Genomic DNA, 12,133 nt, shown 5'->3' with positions numbered 1-12,133 from the left:
GGGTCCAATTTTTCTGCTATCCACCAAAACCCAGTAGAAATGGTTTCTCTTGCAGTGGAAGAGACTGCAGAATACAGACCATAGCTTGAAATAGTGCTTTCTCCTCTGTTTTTACGTTAGAATGATTGCTTAATGTACATGGGTTTGATTCCATCAGTTGCAGGTACCAAAATGAAACACGGCTCTTTCTTCTTCTTCTAGAAAAGGTAGTAGAGAGAGAGAGAGATCCACAGAAATAAAAAAAAAATTGTAGGACACATTCTTGAAAGCAAGCATTTGAAAGGAGAGGGCACTCAGAAAGAGGACAATTAGTCATGCAACTTCATCTCCTTTACCTCCTTGAATCCTTTAAACTTCAACACCTTCCTTTTGGAATTTGAAGTGAGATCAAGGACATAAGGTGGATTAAAAGTAATATTGCGTGTTGCCATGGAGGAGTTAAGATACTGTACCACTGGCACACAAAAACAAAACAATAGCAGCAACAAGAATTATGTCAAAGCAAGTTTTGTTCCTATCTCATGTTCCGCAAGAGGGTAAAAAAAAATTTTTTTTTAAACACATGGCTTTGCTAAGGCAAAGAGGGAGAATCATTTATTTACTCTTCATGCTTAAAGTCATAGATGTTAGACTAGAACGCCACTGTTCAGGCTATAGCAAGGAACTTATAAACAATCAAATTCTTTCTTCCACGTCATTATAAGTTAATTCTGAAAGTAAACCTTCAGTCATGCTGTGGCATGTCCATCATAAAGTACCTCTAACATTTTGAAATGAGATATTTAAAATAAGTTTTAAGGTTTTATTTCTAACGGATAGTACTAAATCTCAGAAATATTAAATCAGAAACCAGTGTCTTTGTGATGAGAGATTAAAGAAAAAAGATGTGCCCCAAGAGTTTTATTTTCCTATTTTATTCTGTTTGTTCTCACTTTTCTGAAACTATATGACCTTAATAAGCATGTTAGAAATTTAATTTTTTGGCAACAGTGCATGTTACTAAAATTTTATCTTTAATTTAAACTCTTTTAAAAAACTACATTAAAATGCATATTCTATGACTAAATACCTGGAGATATGCTTTTAAATGCCATTCTGTATTTTCAGGTAGATGACTTGTAAAATATGTCACCAGCTTAATGCTTTTATTTCCATAAGTCCTGTTTCCAGTCTAAATTTGATACATAGTCTTAGATCCATATGCATCGATCCTATGCAGGTACCCTTACTTTTTCCCCCACTTATCAATAATGATGTGTACCAATAAGACATTCATTTTGAATATTCCAGACACTTTGCCTAATTTATACTTACAGGACTTATTTAACTCTTAATAAATTCATATATTGCCTCTTCAGAAGTAGAATATAAGAAATGTTAAAAGACAACAGGAAATAGATTTAAAAAAAAAAGGACAAAATTCTATTATGACTCTTTAACCTCTCATAAAGCACCAAGGGACTTTTACTAATCATGCATGATCTAGTCTACAGTTTATAGCTTCTCTAAATATGTGCCTGAAGTGTCAAAAATGAATCTATACCTTACTTAAAACAGCACCTCCCAAAATATTTTCTGTGACCTTACTTTCCCCAAAGTTCACTCCCAAAACTTAAAACAGCACCTCCCAAAATATTTTCTGTGAACTTACCTTCCCCAAAGTTTGGGGGGGGGGAGAAGTTCCACGATCAAATAATTTTGGGAAATATTGCATATCAAAATAGCATCTTGAAGATTTGGTAAATGTTAACATATTAAAAACTTTGAAATGTCCTATGGTTAAGAAACTCTTCCAAAAGTCTTTAACCCCGTATTTTGCAAACTTTTCTTTTTTCACTATGACAAGCTTTTTCTCAAACTACCTGATAAGATATTATAGATTTAGTGCTATAAGGATAACAACTTGGTAAATATTGTCTGAAAATAAAGCAGAATAAAGAATCAGCCAAACAAACAAAAACAAGACTGAGGAAAGTTTACTGGTTTTCAAGAATTCTTCTCATTGGTTCAGAGCTTGGATTCTGGAATGGTATATATCTGAATTGAAATACTATCTTTTTTTTTTTTTTTTTTTACTTATTTATTTGACAGAGAGAGAGAGATCACAAGTAGGCAGAGATGCTGGTAGAGAGGGAGGGGGAAGCAGGCTCCCTGCTGACCGGAGAGCACCATGCAGGGCTCGATCCCAGGACCCTGAGACCATGACCTGAGCCGAAGGCAGAGGCTTAACCCACTGAGCCACCCAGGCGCCCCTGAAATACTATCTTTACCACTATTACTCTTTTAATACAGGTAAGTCAGTTAATGGCTAGGTCTCAGTATTCTCATCCGTAAAATGGAGTAAAACTCATAGGGGTAGTTCACTGTAATACATTAAAGGGCCTAGTCCAGTAATGAGTACATAGTGATAATGAAGATGATAATAATGATGAATAAATAAGAACAACCACATATGGAACCCTAAAAGACTTTTCCTCAATAGCTGATTATCTCCACCCCTCACTCATCACCCTCAATAAATTATCTGGAAAATTTTAAATTTACCTTTTAATTTGTCAAGCAACAAATAATACTAAATATAGTATTTATTTCTGTAATTATTTCCGTAATTGAATATTTAGAAATAAACTAGATACTGGAAGAGTCTTAGCTTGTTTGATCAAGTTACACTCAGTACCATTAAATCTTTAAAATAATTTTTTCATTTAAAACCTATTTTACATTTACAAAGACTTTGTTTTGTTTTTAATATCCTAAATGCTCTGGATTAAAAGTTGGATTTCAGCTTTGTGAGATAGAAAGTAGAAAACTAAGCCAAGACTATGGAATATATGACCTGCAGAATTTGAGTTTAGAGATTATTACTGTTCTAAACTGCTAAATTTGTGGTAACTTGTTCCAAGCAGCAAGAGAAAACTAATACTATAAATTAATACATTAAATTATTCCCTGCCTAGAGAGAAGGAATAAGGCACAGACTGGCTAGATAAATCACTCAGGGTCTCAAGTTAGCATGTGTAGGAGCCAGTAAGTGAACCTAAGCATTCTGAATCCAGAGCCCACTCACTCTACTGGCAACAATTAGGGAGAGTCAACTGCATGCTAAACACTACTACATTTTTTACTTATATTGCTTTACTAAATCATCCCAACAACCTTTCTGAAGTGAACATTATTATTATTTCAATTTAACAATTGAGGAAACCAAGGATCAGCGGTCCATTTTATTTATTTATATTTTCAATTTTCTGACTGTAACTGTCTTTTTTTTTTAGTAGTTTGGATTCTCTCCCTCCCCCATTTTTAAAAAAGATTTTATTTGTTTCTTTGACAGAGAGAGACACAGCAAGAGAGCGAGTGGGAGAGGGAGAAGCAGGCTTCCTGCTGAGCAGGGAGCCGGATTTGGGGCTCTATCCCAGGACAGGGATCATGACCTGAGCCAAAGCCCAATGCTTAATGACTGAGCCACCCAGGGCCCCAATCTCCCTGCCCTCCTTGATTTGTCATTTTAGAGGATATTTTGCTCAAATATAGAGTTCCAAGGACATTTTTAAATTGTCTAAAATAGGGGCAACTGGGTGACTCAGTAGGTTAGGTGCCCGACTCTTGATTTTCAGGTCATGATCTCAGGGTTATGGTCTTAGCATCCTGAGACTGAGCTCAGAGTCAGGGGCTCCACACTCAGTGGGCAGTCTTCTTGGGATTCTCTCTCTCCTTGTCCTTCTGCCCTGCCCACCCCCTCTCATTGCTCATGCACACACTTGTGTGCGTGCTTTCCCTGTCTAGAATGAATAAATCTTCTAAAATATTGTCTAAAATACAGGCATAATTTATAACCCTTTTTTCCATTGCTCTCCATAAACACCAAGTTAATTCTTTCTATTAATGCTCTGCTCACGTTGTTATCTGCATCTGAAAAGACCTTCTACAGATTGTAACTAGCTGAATTCCTACCTGGCTTTAATACTTTCCCCAATTACTCCAGCACTACAGAACCATGATCTTTTTAGAATTAACACTTTTTGTTTTTCTCTAGTTGTTTCATCAGTGTTAGCCTTACCTTCCCAAATAATTACAAATGGTTCTTTCTATGAAGATAACTGCTTGCTTTAGACATAAGCTAAGTGTTATATTTTAAATGTCTTTAGTTTTTCCACTATGAGCACTAAGAGAAATATATTTTTAAGGTTACATGTTTTATACCAAATTCCCAGTTCCCAGTATTTCCCTGCTTGATTCCCTGACTTTGTTTCCCAAAAATATGTAGGATCCTTACACAAGAGTGTGCCTTTCCTTTCAGAGCCTGATCCTGGTAACAGAAACTTCTGGTGCCTCCAATTCCTTCGGGCTCAACTTATTACAGTGACTTAGCTTTCACCTCCCTAAAATAGCTGTGAACAATTAATACATGTATATAAATAAAAGTTCAAAGCGACCAAGTAGGTACAAAAGGAAAATAAGTATCCCTTTAAATGACACTCCGTCCTAACATAGGGTTGCCTTCCTAGGATAGCTAGTAACTATTGCTGTGTATCTTTCTAAAGATGTGTGTGTGTGTGTATATATATATAGTCACAAATACATGTATATATAGTGTATATGTATATGTGTATATCCATGCTTTCAATATATAGTATGTAAATATATGTGTGTGTATGTACATACTTTCACAAAAATTGCTAAATTACACTAACATTACACATTTTGCTTTTTCACAAGTAAATATATATTTCTGAAATTGTGTCAAGGGCTACACAGTATTTATGTAACATAAATCCCTTTTGACAGACATTTAAGTTGCTTCCAATCTTTTGCTATTGCAAGCAATGTTGTACTGAACTCATATTTTGCACACGTGTGCAAAATAAACTCATTAGAATAGATTGTTTGAAGTGGCATTGTTGGTTGAAGCTATGTGCATTTAAAATTGTGGTAGATATTGCCATATTGCCATTCATGAAAGATGTATGAATTCATCCTTCTACCTATAATGCATCAGAGAGCTTGTCTCCCTGCTTCCTGGCCATACAATGTGTTTGCAATTTTTGGTCTTGTCAATCTTGTGGATGAAAAATGGTCTCACATGGCTTTGAACATCTTTTATCATGAGTGTGTTTCAGCAACTTTTTACATATTTGAAAATAATTCACACTTTCTTTATGTTAACTTTCATGTCTTTTTCTTTTTTTTTTTTTCTAGTGGATTGCTGACCTTCTCTTGATTGCTAGGAGCTCTGTATATATTAAATAAACTGTCATTTTTATGTCAAAAAAATTATCCAGCTAATTTGTAACAGTTTTTTTTTATTTTTGTTGTGCTAAAATGTTTTATATTTGGAGTGGTGAAATTTATCTATCTTTGCTTTATGATCTCTAGGCTTCAGCTTTTGCCAAGATAGGCACTTACTCTTCTGGGTTTATAAACATGGTTTATTATACTTTTATAGGCATTATGTTTTCATCTGTGCTTCTATAATTCTTATCAAACTGAAATTTATTTTTGTGTAAGAGGATAGTACAGATCTTACTTGTTTTCCAGAAAATTACCAGTTATATAAAATCAATTTATAGAGTAAATCCCAGTCTTCTTTACTGATAAGGCGTGCCGACTCAGTCACCTAGTCACTGTAGATTTGGCCCTACTGATTGCTTTTGCACACTGTGCCATTTGGTTATCTATTCATGGACCAGCACCATACTCTTAGATTATTGTTGTTTAAAAATGTTTTTATTAACTGCCAGAGTAAATACCCTCATCTACTTCTTTCTAATTATTCTCTAATATTGTACATATATTTTCCCCCGTATATACTTTAGAATGAACTTGTCTAGATGAAATGGTAGAATAAACATATTCATAATACTAGCATTCCTATGTATATATCCAGGTTTTCTTTTATGTTCCTCTTGTTAGGTATCTACTTAGGTAGTTTATCTTTTTATATACTTATCTAAATGCAGGTTTTTTTTTCTATTGTGTTTTCTAATGGGCTGTTTTATGTTTATAAAAGGCTATATGTGTATGTATCTATGTGCATGTACTAATGTTATACCTGGTCACTGTGGCAAAGTCTTGTTCTATTTATTTAGTTTTTTCACTTGATTCTTTTGGGTCTTTTAGATATACAGTTATAGCATCTTAAAATAATATTAGTTTTATTTCTTTTCATATTATCGTACTTCTCCCCATCAAATTGGTATTACTGCTGCCAAATAAATGCTACATAAGCAGATACATTTGTATCATTCCTGACTTACGTGAACATGTTAGTCACTTTTTTAAAAAAGATTTTATTTATTTTTATTTATTTGACACAGAGAGAGAGAGATCACAAGTAGGCACAGATGCAGGCTGAGAGAAAGGGGGAAGCAGTCTCCCTGCTGAGCAGAGAGCCCGATGAGGGGCTTGATCCCAGGACCCTGAGATCATGACCTGAGCTGAAGGCAGAGGCTTAACCCACTGAGACACTCAGGCGCCCCGGTAGTCACTTTTTATGGGCATAGCGCACATCCTCTGCATTCCTGGGTCCAATGTAGCCATTACAGTAATTTCCTATATACCAGCATTTGCTCAAAAAATAACTTTAAGGAGTGAAGACATTACTGTGAGTGTGGAAAGGAAGTAAGTATTCATGAGGGTACAGGATAGGATAAAAGAAAAAAAAATTAATGTTTTCTTTAGCAGGAAAGAAAGAGAGACTTGTAAAGATTTGGCAGGATTGAAGGCTATAAACTTTGAGGTTGCATCTGACAGAAAACTGGAACTTGGTGTCTTCTGATTTAAAATGAAATGATAAAAACTTCTTTCACAGGCACCATACCCATAGCTATTTAAATACATGGTTAACTGGGGCGGCGGGGGATGGGGAGACTCAAGGGGGATGTTATTATAAAAGTCAAAAGGACAATCTTGAACTATTTCCCCCTTTACCTGGTTTTCATTGACTTTCCCCTCTCTTTTTCTCCATTTATAGCATTGCTAAAAATTCAACCAGAGATTTATTTATTTAAAATATGTAAGACTTCTAGTTTGATCCATTAAGTATAGTAATTGAAAGCTAAATGAAACTTAGAGAAAAATGTTTCTGCTATCCATAAACAAATGTCAAAGATAATGAATACATAAGATTCTCTCTGATTTTCCTGGTTCCTAAATGGGCTGAAACTTAAAAACTCTTGTCAATAAAAAATTACTTAGTTTCATAATCACGGTTTTATTTTAAAATGGAAAAAGTGGAGTATATTTTAATATATGGTATTTTGGCATATGCAATTTGAAATATTTTTCATTTCTTCAGCCATGCAGAGAATAACATTTAATTCCATGTGTTTAATATTAACATTGATTCTGTTACTTCTGTCTGTAAATAAAATACTCCTAGCACATTTTCCCTAACATACACGGTAATTTTAAATATTTCACTAAAATAAAACAGAATATGATACATGTCTCATAGAACAGTTGTAATTTGTCCTAAATTATTATTATTTTAGCATAATATGAAATATTTGATTAAATATTTTAAACCCATACATTTCCATACAAACCCATACAGAACCAGCATGTCAATATATAATTGGGAGGATAAAAGAAATATCAGGGTCCTCACTAAGAAGAAAATTATAATATCTTGCTCTTATGCTTGTGAGAGTGACTAAAACAAAAATAAAAATGTAAACTAAGAGAGTTCTAATAAGGCTTTGAAAACACAATGACAGCATGCCTTTCTCACTAGATCTGATGATCCTGGGGACTTAATTCAGAAGGAAGCTTTTATTTTCAATAACAAAATTATAAACCATATCTAAAAGAGACTCAGAAGCATAATTGCACCATTGCCTCTTGAAATCTTTGGAGAATTTAAAGGTTTCTAGTTGGATTCCAGTAACGGTTTTTCCCTAAGCATAAATAGGGATGAAACTTGATTCGTAATGTAATTTGTGATCTGAAATACATTGTTATCGACAACTTGAACTGAAGTCACAGTTCATAAAGTAAAAATCCACACCAGTGTGGGCCTCTACTCACCCAATCACTAGTAAATAAGATTGAGGGGTGCCTGGGTGGCTCAGTGGGTTAAAGCCTCTATCTTGGACTCAGGTCATGATCCCAGGACGCTGGGATCGAGACCCACATCGGGCTTGCTGCTCAGTAGGGACCCTGCTTCCCCCTCTCCCTCTGCCTGCCACTCTGCCTACTTGCCATCTTTGTCTCTGTCAAATATATAAATAAAATCTTTTAAAAATAAATTAAAAAATAAACAAATAAATAAGATTGAGAAAAAATAATTTTCTATTTAGCCAAATCATTATTTACCATTTTATTATAAGGAATAGATTTTTGAATGTTTCCTATAAAGTACTGTAATGATAAAATTTATGTGAATTTGAAAGTAGAGATTATAAATCAATTTAAAATCAGGTGTTTTTATGTTTTGTTTAAAGATGATTAATTTAGAGGATTCTTTAGATTGCCACACTGGAGAGGGGCAAACCCAAAGTGTAACCAAATGGAAGTTACGTATTCTTGCCAAAAAGTTTGAACACTACATTTGTCTACTTTTTAAAACAAAATTAATAGCGGTATTGATAGTAAACCGTTTCCTAGCTTTCCTGTTCATGAATAGGAGACATAACAGAGCGTATGGCGAGGGTGGAAATGTTTCTAGCGTTGCCTGTGATGATCTGACTCAGCCTCAGCTGAAAACACCCTTGTGTTATTTTAACATTTTCCTTTCCTCTGTTAAATAATGTGTCACTCTGGGCTGTGACTCGAGCTGGTTGACTCAGTTTTTTTTTTTTTTTTTTTAAAGATTTTATTTATTTATTTGACAGAGAGAGATCACAAGTAGGCAGAGAGGCAGGCAGAGAGAGAGAGAGAGAGAGGAGGAAGCAGGCTCTCTGCTGAGCAGAGAGCCCGATGCGGGACTCGATCCCAGGACCCTGAGATCATGACCTGAGCCGAAGGCAGCGGCTTAATCCACTGAGCCACCCAGTTTTGTTCAGGACTCTGCCTGGGAACCTTGAGCCATGACTGAAAATACCAGGACGTTTTCCCTTTAGAAGAGCCTTGATTTTGATAACTTAACTGTGTAGACTACTGATCTACAACTTTTAGCCATCTTTGCTTTAAATAAAGGAAATGGCTAGGCCTTTTACTGTTCATATATTTTAACCAAAGCAGAATCTTTTATTGTTTTATCTGCTTTATATTCATTCTATTGTACTTATATTATTACGTTTCTTTTAGCTTTTTTCATTTAATTTTTTTTCAAATGCAGAAGACTAATCTTATGAACTCTCTCTTCTAGCTTACATTCCAAACAAGAGAGATGGACAGCCCTTTTGCCTCTAATTAGTTCTGTAAAATCCCTTTCAGTGCTATAAAACAGATCTCCTTTTTTCATCCCAGATGGCACCTTTGCCCTATAAGGCAGTCTTGTGGAGGAAGTGAATAGCACAGAGCTTAAATCACTGCCCCTGGCAGTTGCTGGGACTGCTGGCTGAGGAGTCCTTCCCCTGGGAGCAATAAGAACCAGCGTAACGACTGGAGTATTGCTGCTTTCTAGTTTCTAAGATCATTCAGTCCTTAATAAACAAATCTATGAATTAAAGATAACTTTCTGACAGTGACCAAGCCTTCCATTCAGCCCGTAGTATGGGGTGAAAAGGAAACTAGAAATTATCATAATTCCTTTCAGTTGCGATGTCTAGCACTTCATGAACAGATCTACATAACTCTCAGGGATATGAACTTTGGATGGCCTTCTAACTGGACTACAGAGGTGTACAAACAGGAGCCACCTATAGAAACATGTCAAAAATTGGCTTGCCTCTGCCTCCTGCAGGAATCTTCTAGGTATCTGAAGCTGAAAAGGAAGATACACCTTTGGATAAATCTTCAGAAAGAATAGTGAGTCTGCCCCTAAGTCCATTTAAACGCTTTTGTGGTAAAAAAGTATAATGTAAGTTAAATTCTGCGTTGGTTTTTGTTTCTTCTTTAAAAGCAGGCAAAGTAGAAAGGAGGGTGGAGTTGGGGGGGTGCACGTGGTGGGGGCACACATCAACATCTTCCCAGGAAAGGCAGTAAGAGGTGATTCCTCTCTAAGATTTAGGATATCCCAAAAAATAACTGCTGATAGGTGGGTAACTGGAATTCAGAGTACACACCAGAATGGGAGAGGTTATTGAGCTGGGAAGGAGGGGTGGCATGGTTCTAGAAAGGCTGGAAGTGGAATATTCAGAAGTCAGGAAGCCAAACACTTTGATGGCCTATTATAGGAAGCCTCCTCAATACTGTAACAATGAGAAGAAAATTTAAAAATCAGAAGTGGGTATTAGTCTGCTTTTCATTTGTATTCTGAAAATTCAAGATTTTTATTAATTATTTTCTGCTTATTAACTTCATTCCATAGAACAAATCTCTTTTAAGAATTCTTACAAGCAGGGGCATCTGGGTGGCTCAGTGGGTTAAAGCCTCTGCCTTCTGCTCAGGTCATGATCTCAGGGTACTGATATGGAGCCCCGCATTGGGCTCTCTGCTCAGCAGGGAGCCAGCTTCACTTCCTCTCTCTCTGCCTGCCTTTCTGTCTACCTATGATCTAGGTCTTTCAAACAAATACATAAAAATCTTAAAGAAAAAAAAAGAATTCTTACAAGTAGGAATATTGACTGACTAGTATAATTTGTTTCCTTAAACTTTACTTCATCATTGATGTGTCAGGAGAACTCTAAGTCTCTTGAAAAAAAAGGGGGGTGGCAAATGTACAATGGGCATATCTCTTACAATGAATAGGATGTTGTTTTTGCACTGACCAGCTATCTCACAAAATTAGACCAATATGAGGGGTCTAAACATTATGCCCTAATTTCTTTTTCCATTGGGAACATCACCTAATAACATTTTTCTTTCTTTTTTTTTTTTGTAAATTCCATTTATTTATTTGAGAGAGAGACAGTGAGAGAGAGCATGAGACAGGAGAAGGTCAGAGAGAGAAGCAGACTCCCTGTGGAGCTGGGAGCCTGATGCGGGACTCAGTCCAGGGACTCCGGGATCATGACCTGAGCAGTTGCCTAACCAACTGAGCCACCCAGGTGCCCAACATTTTTCTTAATTAAAATTTTTTGAAGATTTTATCTGAGAGAGAGAGAGAAAAAGAGAGAGGGGAAAGGCATGAATGGGGAGGGGCAGAGGGCCAGGGACCAGTAAACTCCCCACTGAGCAAGTTGCCCCATGCAGCTGTGGATGCCACACTCAATCCCAGGACCCAAAGTCTGATGCTTACCCCACTGAGCCACCTAGTTGCCCCTTAATTAAATTTTTTGATCAGTCTCTTTCTTTGATCAATCTGCAGAGTTAAACTCATAAGCATTAGCAGCTCCTCTGTGACTTCATACTATTTTCCTCCTCATTGACTCTGAGCTTGACGTTTTACCAGGAGTTTGGGTCGAATCTCGCCCTCAGTTAATTTCCCTCCTACCAGTAAGAAAAACTAATCATGGGATGTTCAATCATTCATGTACTCCTTCATGCCTGCAAAAATATTAATTTATAACATACTATGTTTCAGGCATAAGCACTTCCTTTTAAACCACTAAATTTAAGGCCTATAAAATGCTAAAATAGGGGCGCCTGGGTTGCTCAGTGGTTAAATCCTCTGCCTTCGGCTCAGGTCATGATCTCAGGGTCCTGGGATCGAGCCCCACATCGGGCTCTCTGCTCAGCGGGGAACCTGCTTCCTCCTCTCCCTCTGCCTGCCTCTCTGCCTACTTGTGATCTCTGCCTGTCAAATAAATAAATAAAATCTTTAAAAAAATGCTAAAATATACTTTCATATTAGGGCTATCATGCAGCCCAGATACCCCAGTAACTTCATTTTTTTTTTCCCCACTAAGGATTTATTTATTTATTTATTTGACAGAGAGAGAGAGAGAGAGAATGAGAGAGGACACATAAGCAGGAGGAGTGGGAGAGGGAAAAGCAGGCTTCCTGCTTAGCAAGGAGTCCGATGCAGGGCTAGATCCCAGGAGCCTGGGATCATGACCTTAGCTGAAGGCAGATGCTTAACGACTGAGCCACCCAGGTGCCTCTCTGGAAACTTCTTAGTCTTGACTGAATTCACCCGTGTACACAC

Source organism: Neovison vison, chromosome 1, assembly GCF_020171115.1.
Source record: "Neovison vison isolate M4711 chromosome 1, ASM_NN_V1, whole genome shotgun sequence".
Taxonomy (NCBI): Eukaryota; Metazoa; Chordata; class Mammalia; order Carnivora; family Mustelidae; genus Neogale; species Neogale vison.
This window is presented reverse-complemented; position numbering follows the sequence as displayed.